General features: G+C 35.8%; 1 protein-coding gene across 11 annotated transcripts in view; it reads right to left on the bottom strand.

The window, feature by feature from the left end:
- The window catches only part of FOCAD (focadhesin), a 313,993-nt gene that overhangs the window by 120,082 nt on the left and 181,808 nt on the right, over positions 1–12,103 (bottom strand). The gene's annotated exons all lie outside the window — the stretch shown is intronic.

Here is a 12,103-nt window from a genome sequence, read left to right as displayed (position 1 = left end):
TTAAACTAATATAAACTGTTGTTGAAGAAGATCCAGCCTGCCTCACACTACTGCTTTTTTACTTTATTCTGGTTAACCAAAGAAGCAAAGCTTTGTCGCTCTCCCTCACGCACAAATACACACAAAATTCACTCCAGGTTAGCTACAAACATTGTTGAATAGCCATTCTCTGAAACCAAGAAGGGTGAGATAATGCTAGAACATTTCTAAATCCAGGTATTCACAGTTCTCATAGTTTTCTAGTCTTGCTGAAACTGTATCACCACTCAGAAAATTGGGATGTTAGCATACATAAATCAAACACTCTCAAATCATCTTACAAACTTCTAAATGAGGTAGGTGAATAATTTTATTATTTAAAATAATAACTTAAAACTTTGTTTAAAAAGTCATTTCAGATTTTTAAGAGGCTGTTACATGCTAAAATAAAACTAACAAAAATGTTATTGTTAGCTTGACCCAATTCCCTTAAACCAAGTATTCTTAAGCCATTTCAAGATCTGTTTTTAAGGATATTCAAATATCTTCTTAAGTTCAATTCCAACTACAATGGATGATTTCTTCACTTACAGATATTTGATTAAAATTTTAAAACTCAGGCAGGAAGAGTGGCAGCACAGATCAATCAGATAGAGTTTAACAAGGATTAATCTTTCTAAACCACTACAATCTCTTCTCTTAAGCTTCAATTAACACACACAATTTATCTTCATCTACAAACATAAATTATTTAGGAAACACTACATGAGTTGACAAGTGAAAAGATGTTAAAGATAAATGAATAATATATACTTAAAGACACAGATTAAGGAGAGACTCAAAGAAGACAGCAGAAAGAGTATCTCAGAAAACTTGGATTCAGTGCTTTTGCTCTTATTTTCCACCTTCCATGAAACAGCAGAAAAATGTTCTTTGACTTGAGATCCACTACAAATTTGGATTCCACTAGCATTCACTAAGGGCAGTACTGTCAGGCATGACAGTAGGTACATTTATACAAAGTAGCTCTAATATTACAAATCATCAGTATTTGAAATAAAAAAGAAACCAATTCTTTAAAAGCTATCAATTCAACATCGAGTATATACCCAGAGTAGTATACAGCACTAAGAGGAACAATAAAATACAAAATATAATCTAACCCTTCAAAGAATTTACCACCATATCAAAAAGGAAGAGAAATGTCTGTAATTCTAAATCATTGGGAAACAAAAGGTGCATGATTAGATTTTGAACTATTTTCAACAGAAAACAGTTTCAGGAGGAACCCAGGGAGGAAAGCTATTTCAGTGGGTGGGAGTCATTACAGTATCAGGAGGCAAAAAGTCTAGAGATGGGACTTGGAGAAGGAATGGAAAGAAATCAGGCAGACATCCCACAAGGAAATGGAAAGCATAAGTCAAACACAAATAAAGCAAGCTGTAGACATAAAAAGCACGAGTCCTGGTGAAGCAAGGCTGATGGATCAAAGAGTACCTAGAATACCAAAGCAGTTTGGATCAGCATCAAAAGGAAAAGGAAGCCTCCAGAGATTTCTGAGTTGGGGAATAAACTAAATTCAAATACTATTTTTGAAAGATTCTTCTGGTAGTCTTATAGCCAAACTCAAAGCACTCATGAACCTCTCTAATTCCTATTTGTCAGTAGTCCCTAACATAAAGAACCTCAAAAGTTTTCCAAAAATTGTATTATCCATGCTTTCTCCTCACTTTAAATTCCTATCTAATTCCAACCTACGTGTTTCAAGACAGTTCAAATCTCAATTCTAAAATTAACTTTTCTCTTACAATTCAGGCCCTCATTTTATCCCTTCCTTTCCTCTAACTTCTAGCACTTAAAACTCTGTACCACCCAACTTAACATTTAATTCCATACTGCCTGGTATTGTTCACTATTTTTGTAAATATAAATTGTCTTCTCAACTAGATATTAAGTTCTGTAAAGACAATGACCACATCTTACAGTTCTCACCCCCCCCCCACCCCGCTCACCTAGCACAGTAATAACTATATCAGATTATCAGTAGTTATCAACTACTGATGGTACTGGAGCCTGAGGAATGGTAAATCTGAGATAGAGAATAAAAGAATTAAAAGGACTTGGAGAATAAAGTGAGATGATTTGGGCCTAGAGACTTGGGTGAATAAAAAGCAACACAATTAAATGGAGGGGAAACCTGAAGAAGGAGCACCTTTGCAGGAGATGGGGGATGGATATGTTTAATTGGAGCGGATGGAAAGACATCTAGAAAGAAATATCCTGCAGGCACGAGGGAAAAAGGACTGTAACTCAGATGAAAGGTCTGCTAACAACAGGTTTGTCATTCAAACATTTCCGTAAATCAAAATACCAGGAGGAAGTATGGTCTCATACATGTTCTGATGCACTTTGCAGATCAACAAAAAAGATCTCTGGCCACCAATTATGGGAGTACAAAAAGGGCTTGCCTTGTCCATGGATGGTGGGTGGGGAGTGAGGCTATATCCTCTAAGTATCCTCTAAGTATTTACTAAGGTTTACTAATTTTTTTAAAAGTCTTCCTCCTAGAAAGTTTGAAAACTAGTGCCTGAAATGGTACTCTACATGTGGAATATGAGAAGATATTCCAGAATCCCAGCCATGAATTGTGCCTTAAATGTAAGCAAGGTATACCTGCAGGGAATATACGTTAAATCCAGGCTTGCCTATACATAATCAGGAGCAGGGAAGCCTCTAATAAAGAAGCCTGCTTCCTTTGACCTTCGCAACCCTGGCTATTCTTGACTAGATCTTAGAGATCTTCCAGCCCTGAGGGCTTTGGATTCAACCGATTACTATCTTGCTATGTCCATCTACTAGAACCCTGTGGATCTGATCCACCAGCCTGTTGACCTGTGCAATCTGTCATATTATATCAGATTAGTCAAGCTCATGTTCCTGGTCTTTACTGGCTTGTTTCGGCCTACTGTTTATTACCCAATGACTTGTCTGTTTTCAAAAAATAGACTGACTTCTGGCTCCAACAACATGTGGGCCCTACTTGAAATGACTGATAAAGAAGAAAATTCTTTTATATATAGCTGAGCCGAAAAGGAAAAATGGGGGTGGGGTTAATTACCCAGTGCCGGAAACAAAGAGGGAAATACCTGCATTGTGGTATTGAAAGGAAGTTGTCAGTTTCCATAACCTAATAGTTTAAATGTCCACATGGTAAGAGGAGATACTGCCTTTATTCTATAGATGGAAGAGAGTCAGAACTGAGACCCCCACATAAAACCAGCACCCTTGAAGGGCTGCACCCTAGTGTAATGGTTGGACTAGAAACCAATGAGCTGAGAAATTAACAAAAAATGGCAGTGAGCTGGGGGTACCTGGACCACTCTCAAAAAGCACTCCCATAATACATAACCCAAATGATTTGCACAGAAAAATAAAATCAAATAAGCCACACTAAAAATAAGTTTATATGTCTATACATTATAATATGACTGTTTAAAACCAAAGGCAAAGAGACAATCTTCAGAGATAAATGGAAGAAAATACAGGCTATCTACAAAGGAGCAATTTAGAGTAACAACAAACTTTTCAAAATTAACAAGACCAAAAGACAGTGCAATAAGATCTTAAAAGTGCTAACAGCCTACAATACTAAATCCACAGGAAACTATCAGCCTACAATACTAAATCCACAATTCAACAGTAGGGGCAAAACAGCAAAAACAAATAAAATACAAGGAAAACTATCAGCCTACAATACTAAGCCCACAATTCAACAGTAAGGGCAAAACAAGCAAAAACAAACAAAATAGAAGGAACAATACCTAGGTATTATGCATACATAGCGTATGAATATTTACCGATTAATGACTCAGAACATCTTGCTTAGTTTGTCTATGAGATTTTGGAGAATTCTTCCCATTCTGAATGCTTACGTTATGTATATTTTGTTGCCATTTTTGTTTCTTGGGGAGAATGATACTTTTTCCATGTTATTCTTCCACAAGAACCTTAGCGACACTAAACAGCACAGATTACGAAGATCCGATGCAACATGATATACTGTAAAGAGCACATGACTAGAGTCAGAAACCCCAGGTTCTCCCATTTGGTAGCTGTGGGACTATGGCAAAGTCATTAATCTCCTTCAATTTGTGTCCGCAGCTGCAAAACGGAAATAATATTACTAACACCTGCTCTATGTATAGCACAAGGTTAACAGTAAAGACAATACTGAGGCAATTGTACGCAAATGTGCTTTATACAGTGTAAAAGAAGCTTGCCAATGGAAAAGATAATGAATCGCAAAAGAATCAGTCTTTGCTTCAGTTCTTGAGCTGTAAGAATGAATTTGTTTCTTCGCAGAGGAACACATAGCTATCTTCTAATTTTACCTCCAAAAGGTATTTCTAGAAATTCCCAAGAAGAGCCTACTCCTTTTGTCCTGATGCTTTACTCCAACAGAGGGAAAGCTTTTTAAAAACATTTAGGTTATGAAAACCGCCTTATTTGCCCTTTTCATAATGAAGGTAAAAGAAACTGCCTTCACAATTAGAGGACTCAAGTCATCACCATGCAGTGAAGCCCTCTTAAGCTAATTCAGCACACACAATTCATAAAACAGGATGCTTCTGTTACCAAAATACAATAACATGGGATAAGAGGAGTCTTAGGCACTATAATCAATGGAGCAGAAACAATGGGAAAAATAACATTCTTTCTTAACCTAATAATATGGGGTTAAAGGTTATAGGTATAAAAAAATTACTAGCACAGGTTTATTTAAGCAATTTCAGTCTTTTAATGTCTGAGACTAGTGTATTATCAAAGCAGTGTTGTAAAAAAAAAAATAAGAATAAATATTGAGTTGCCTTTTTTCAAGTCCCTTATAATCTAAAGGACAGTAATTCTGATGATTAGAGTTGCTCAACTTCTGTACTGTTGATGGCAAATAATGTAAAGGCACATATCTAAATCCCAAAGTGTGGCTTAATGAATCAAAAATATGTGTACTTGATGTGGTAAAGCTACTCTCATACTAACAATCCCTAATATCACAATGACATTTCTAAAGGAGGCACGACAGAAAAACTGTTTGGCAGTTTGTAGTACAGACTTATAATTCTAACATCTGAATAGAAGAGGCTTGGAACTGTATAAGTGCTACAAGTAAAAACAGAAAGGCATTGACTAAACAGATTGATCTAGATTATCAAGCCACCCAAGGGAATCACTACTCAGCGGCCTGGGATTTTAGGTTTCTCTTTTATTCCACCATGTCAGAAGTTGCAGCTTCCCTGAGACACCTCCCCCTAAAGGGAACAATATCTTCCAATGTAAACTCCATTGATTTCTCTGCAGGAACAGAAAGAATGACAAAAGAGCTCCCTGCAGGGACGTTCAGTTTTCATTTTTGCTAGATTCTGTCTGAATTAATTATCTATTTCATGTTGGACACTCTCCTGGCATGAACTAGCAAACCTCACACTAAGAATGTGTCAGAAATATCCTTTGACAAGAAAATTAGTGCTTTATTCCCCCAAATAACCAGAGGGATTTTTTTTTTTTAAAGGCCAGTTCCTTCCCCTGTTCAGATAAATGGAATTTAGACTCCAAGGTAAAAAAAGAAAAATAACAGAAATTCAATCAAAATAGCTTAAAACCCCCAACCACCAAAAAAACCTGCTGAAAAGTTGTTCAGCAGATACAAAATTAAAAGCAAAGCTTTTGCATAGCAAAGGAAACCATCGCTATAACAAAAAGACAACCTGTGGACTGGGAGAAAATACTTGCTAATCATGCAACCAACAAGGGCTTAATTTCCAAAATATACAAACAGCTCATACAACTAAATAACAAAAAAACAAACAACATAAAAAATGGGCAGAAGACTTAAATAGACTTTTATCCAAAGAAGACATACAGATAGCTAATAGGCACATGAAAATGTGCTCAACATCAGTAATTATTAGAGAAATGCAAATCAAAACCACAATGAGGTATCATCTCACACCTGTCAGAATGGCCATCATCAAAAAGTCTACAAATAACAAATGTTGGAGAGGATGTGGGGAAAAGGGAGCCCTGGTATGGTGCTGGTGGGAATGCAAATTGGTGCAGCCACTACGGAAAACTGTATGGAGGTGCCTTAAAAAACTAAAAATAGAACTACGATATGACCTAGGAATTCTACTCCTAGGTATATATCCAGAAAAAATGAAAACACTATTTCAAAAAGATGCATGCACCACAATGTTGATAGCAGCACTATTTACAATAGCCAACACATGGAAGCAACCCAAGTGCCCATCAAAAGATGACTGGATTAAGAAGATGTGGTATATTTATACAATGGAATACTACTCAGCCATAAAAAAGAATGAAATACTGCCATTTGCAGCAATGTGGATGAACCTAGAGAATATTATGCTAAGTGAAGTAAGTCAAGCAGAGAAAGACAAATACTGTATGATTTCACTTACATTTGGCATCTAACAACCAAAAAACAAACAAAACAAGATGAAAACAGACTCACAGATAGAACAAATGGGTGGTTTGGGGGGTGGGCGAAACAGGTGAAGAAAATTAAGAGATACAAATTTTCAGTGAGAAAATAAATAAGTCACAGGGACGTATTACACACCAAGAAATATCGTCAATGTTGTAACAACTCTGCATGGGGACAGATGGTTACTAGACTTATGGTCTTGATCATTTCATGATGTAGTTAAATGTTGAATCACTATGTTGTACACCTGAAACAAACATAATTTTGTATGTCAACTATATTTCAATAAAAAAAATTTATCACAGTATGGTGCATCATATGAAAAGTCAAAATCAAAACAAAACAATTTAAGTATCCCACAATAGGAAATTCATTAAATACAGGACAGCCACATGCTCATTCAATTAGCTGTCAGAAGTAGATTATTACATGACTTGGTGTCCATGATAAACCGCTAGCTGAATAAAAACATGTTACAAAACAATATCTATAGTATGATCTCTTTCTCTGTTATACATATACTCTGGTTTAGAGATGATTCTTAATCTTTTTTTCCTCAGTCAAAACTTCTGACTTTTCTACTACGTACATACAATATTTGAGTCATATGTTAAGGGAAATATATATGCATTTTATGAATTTAAGCCTTAATCATTTTTCTATAATTAAAATTAATTGATTCTTCCACTTCCCTATAGATTACATAAAGATTTACTTTCATATGGCAACTAAAATTACTGTATCTTTAAAATGACGTTAGGCAAGGTGCTCAAACTTTGCTAAAAATTGGCATTAATGTTTCTTCTGCCCACCCACCTAAATTAATATTGTTTTATATGAAAACTTGGAAGTTTACCATAGCTGTTCCTATTTTACAAAATGGAGCCCAAAATCTTCAACCATACATGGCAAACCTAATATAATTCCACAGAATTTTTTACACAACCTTATTGCTCAAAATGGCTATTGCTCCTCCTCGAACAGAGCATAAGCCAGGAATTAACAACTACTCCTGCCAAATCAACTAAATATATGGCTGGTGATGACTACACGACCCATAAACACAGGCCAGGAGGAATGGAGGCAAAGACTGAGAAGATGCAAGAAATGTTTAACAAAGACCTAGAAGAATTAAAGAACAAACACCTAGAAGAACTAAAGAACAAACAAACAGAGATGAATACAATAACTGAAATGAAAAATACACTAGAAGGAATCAATAGCAGAATAACTGAGGCAGAAGAACGGATAAGTGACCCGGAAGACAGAATGGTGGAATTCACTGCCACGGAACAGAATATAGAAAAAAGAATGAAAGAAATGAAGACAGCCTAGGAAACCTCTGGGAAAACATTAAATGCACCAACAATTCACATTGCAGGGGTCCCAGAAGGAGAAGAGAGAGAGAAAAGACCTGAGAAAATACTTGAAGAGATTATAGTTGAAAACTTCCCTAACATAGGAAAGGAAATACCCACCCAAGTCCAGGAAGCACAGAGAGTCCCATACAGGATAACCCAAGGAGAAACATGCCAAGACACACAGTAATCAAACTGGCAAAAATTAAAGACAAAGAAAAATTATTGAAAGCAACAAGGGAAAAATGACAAATAACATACAAGGGAACTCCCATAAGCTTAACAGCTGATTTCTCAGCAGAAACTCTACAAGCCAGAAGGGAGTGGCATGATATATTTAAAGCAATGAAAAGGAAGAACCTACAACTAAGATTACTCTACCTGGCAAGGATCTCATTCAGATATGATGGATAAATCAAAAGTTTTACAGACAAGCAAAAGCTAAGAGAAGGCAGCACCACCAAACCAGCCCTACAAAAAATACTAAAGAAACTTCTCTAAGCGGGAAACACAAGAGAAGAAAATGACCTACAAAAACAAACACATAGCAGTTAAGAAAATGGTCACAGGAACATACATATCGATAATTATCTTAAATGCGAATGGATTAAATGCTACAACCAAAAGACAAAGACTCCCTGAATGGATACAAAAACAAGACCCATATATATGCTATCTACTGGAGACCCACTTCAGACCTAGGGACACATACAGACTGAAGGTGAGGGGATGGAAAAAGATATTCCATGCAAATGGAAATCAAAAGAAAGCTGGAGTAGCAATACTCATATCAGATAAAATAGACTTTAAAATAAAGAATGTTACAAGAGACAAGGAAGGACACTACATAATGATCAAGGGATCAATCCAAGAAGAAGATATAACAATTATAAATACACATATGCACCCAACATAGGAGCACCTCAATACATAAGGCAACTGCTAACAGCTATAAAAGAGGAAATCAGCAGTAACACAACAATAGTGATGTACTTTAACACCTCACTTACACCAATGGACAGATCATCCAAACAGAAAATTAATAAGGAAACACAAGCTTTAAATGACACAAAAGACCAGATGGATTTAATTGATATTTATAGGACATTCCATCCAAAACAGCAGATTACACTTTCTTCTCAAGTGCACATGGAACATTCTCCAGGATAGATCACATCTTAGGTCACAAATCAAGCCTCAGTAAATTTAAGAAAATTAAAATCATAACAAGCATCTTTCCTCACCACACACTATGAGATTAGAAATCAATTACAGGGAAAAAAATCATAAAAAACACTAACACATAGAGGCTAAACAATACGTTACTTAATAATCAAGAGATCACTGAAGAAATCAAAGAGGAAATCAAAAAATACCTAGAAAAAAATGACGCGAAAACACAACGATGTGTTTCATTTTGACAACAAAAATCCAAAACCTATATGATGCAGCAAAAGCAGTTCTAAGAGGGAAGTTTATAGCAATACAAGGCTACGTCAAGAAACAGGAAAAATCTCAAACAATCTAATCTTACACCTAAAGGAACTAGAGAAAGAAGAAAAAACAAAAACCAGAGTTAGTAGAAGGAAAGAAATCATAAAGATCAGAGCAGAAATAAATGAACTAGAAACAAAGAAAACAATAGCAAAGATCAATAAAACTAAAAGCTGGCTCTTTGAGAAGATAAACAAAATTGATAAACCATTAGCCAGACTCATCAAGAAAAAGAGGGAGAGGACTGAAATCAATAAAATTAGAAATGAAAAAGGAGAAGTTACAACGGAATCTTCAGAAATACCAAGCATCATAAGAGACTACTATAAGCAACTCTATGCCAATAAAATGGACAACATGGAAGAAATGGACAAATTCTAAGAAAGGTATAACCTTCCAAAACTGAACCAGGAAGAAAGAGAAAATATGAACAGACCAATCACAAGCACTGAAATTGAAACTGTGATTAAAAATCTTCCAACAAACAAAAGCCCAGGACAAGATGCCTTCACAGGCGAATTCTATCAAACATTTAGAGAAGAGCTAACACCTATCCTTCTCAAACTCTTCCAAAATATAGCAGAGGGAGGAACACTCCCAAACTCATTCTACAAGGCCACTATCACTCTGATACCAAAACCAGACAAAGATGTCACAAAGAAAGAAAACTACAGGAAAATATCACTCATGAACTTAGATAAAAATCCTCAACAAAATACTAGCAAACAGAATCCAACAACACATAAAAAGGATCATACAAAATGAGCAAGTGGGATTTATCCCAGGGATGGAAGAATTCTTCAATATATGCAAATCAATCAACGTGATACACCATACTAACAAACTGAAGGAGAAAAACCATATGATCATCTCAATAGATGCAGAGAAAGCTTTCGACAAAATTCAACACCATTTATGATAAAAACCCTCCAGAAAGTAGGCATAGAGGGAACCTTCCTCAACATAATAAAGGCCATATATGAGAAACCCACAGCCAACATTGTCCTCAATGGTGAAAAACTGAAACCATTTCCACTAAGATCAGGAACAAGACAAGGTTGTCCACTCTCACTACTATTATTCAACATAGTTTTAGAAGTTTTAGCCACAGCAATCAGAGAAGAATAAGTAATAAAAGACATCCAAATTGGAAAAGAAGAAGTAAAGCTGCCACTGTTTGCAGATGACATGATACTATAAACAGAGAATCCTAAAAATGCTACCAGAGAACTACTAGAGCTAATCAATGAATTTGGTAAAGTAGCAGGATACAAAATTAATGAACAGAAATCTCTTGCATTTCTATACACTAATGATGAAAAATCTGAAAGTGAAATCAAGAAAACACTCCCATTTACCACTGCAACAAAAAGAATAAAATATCTAGGAATAAACCTACCTAAGGAGACAAAAGACCTCTATGCAGAAAATTATAAGACACTGATGAAAGAAATTAAAGATGATACAAATAGATGGAGAGATATACCATGCTCTTGGATTGGAAGAATCAACATTGTGAAAATGATTATACTTCCCAAAGCAATGTACAGATTCAATGCAATCCCTATCAAACTACCACTGGCATTTTTCACAGAACTAGAACAAAATATTTCACAATTTGTGTGGAAACACAGAAGACCCCAAATAGCCAAAGCAATCTTGAGAATGAAAAACAGAGCTGGAGGAATCAGAATCCCTGACTTCAGACTATTACTACAAAGCTACAGTAATCAAGACAGTATGGTACTGGCACAAAAACAGAAATACGGATCAATGGAACAGGATAGAAAGCCCAGAGATAAACCCACGCACATATGGTCACCTTATCTTTGATAAAGGAGGCAAGAATATACAGCGGAGAAAAGACAGCCTCTTCAATAAGTGGTGCTGGGAAAACTGGACAGGTACATGTAAAAGAATGAAATTAGAACACTCCCTAACACCATACACAAAAATAAACTCAAAATGGATTAAAGACCTAAATGTAAGGCCAGACACCATCAGACTCTTAGAGGAAAACATTGGCAGAACACTCTATAACATAAATCACAGCAAGATCCTTTTGACCCACCTCCTAGAGAAAGGGAAATAAAAACAAAAATAAACAAATGGGACCTAATGAAACTTAAAAGGTTTTGCACAGCAAAGGAAACCATAAACAAAACGAAAAGACAACTCTCAGAATGGGAGAAAATTTTATCAAATGAAGGAACTGACAAAGGATTAATTTCCAAAATTTCAAGCAATTCATGCAGCTCAATATCAAAAACACAAACAACCCAATCCAAAAATGCGCAGAAGACCTAAATAGACATTTCTCCAAAGATATACAGATTGCCAACAAACACATGAAAGAATGCTCAACATCATTAATCATTAGAGAAATGCACAAAACTACAATGAGATATCATCTCACACCGGTCAGAATGGCCATCATCAAAAAATCTACAAACAATAAATGCTGGAGAGGGTGTGGAGAAAAGGGAAACCTCTTGCACTGTTAGTGGGAATGTAAATTGATACAGCCACTATGGAGAACAGTATGGAGGTTCCTTAAAAAACTAAAAACAGAAGTACCATACGACCCAGCAATCCCACTACTGGGCATATACCCTGAGAAAACCATAATTCAAAAAGAGTCATGTACCAAAATGTCCATTGCAGCTCTATTTACAACAGCCAGGACATGGAAGCAACCTAAGTGTCCCTCAACAGATGAATGGATAAAGAAGATGTGGCACATATATACAATGGAATATTACTCAGC

The sequence above is a fragment of the Delphinus delphis genome, chromosome 6, assembly GCF_949987515.2.
Source record: "Delphinus delphis chromosome 6, mDelDel1.2, whole genome shotgun sequence".
NCBI classification, from domain to species: Eukaryota; Metazoa; Chordata; class Mammalia; order Artiodactyla; family Delphinidae; genus Delphinus; species Delphinus delphis.
The sequence above is the reverse complement of the archived record's forward strand: the minus strand, read 5'-3'. Positions and strand labels throughout refer to the sequence as shown.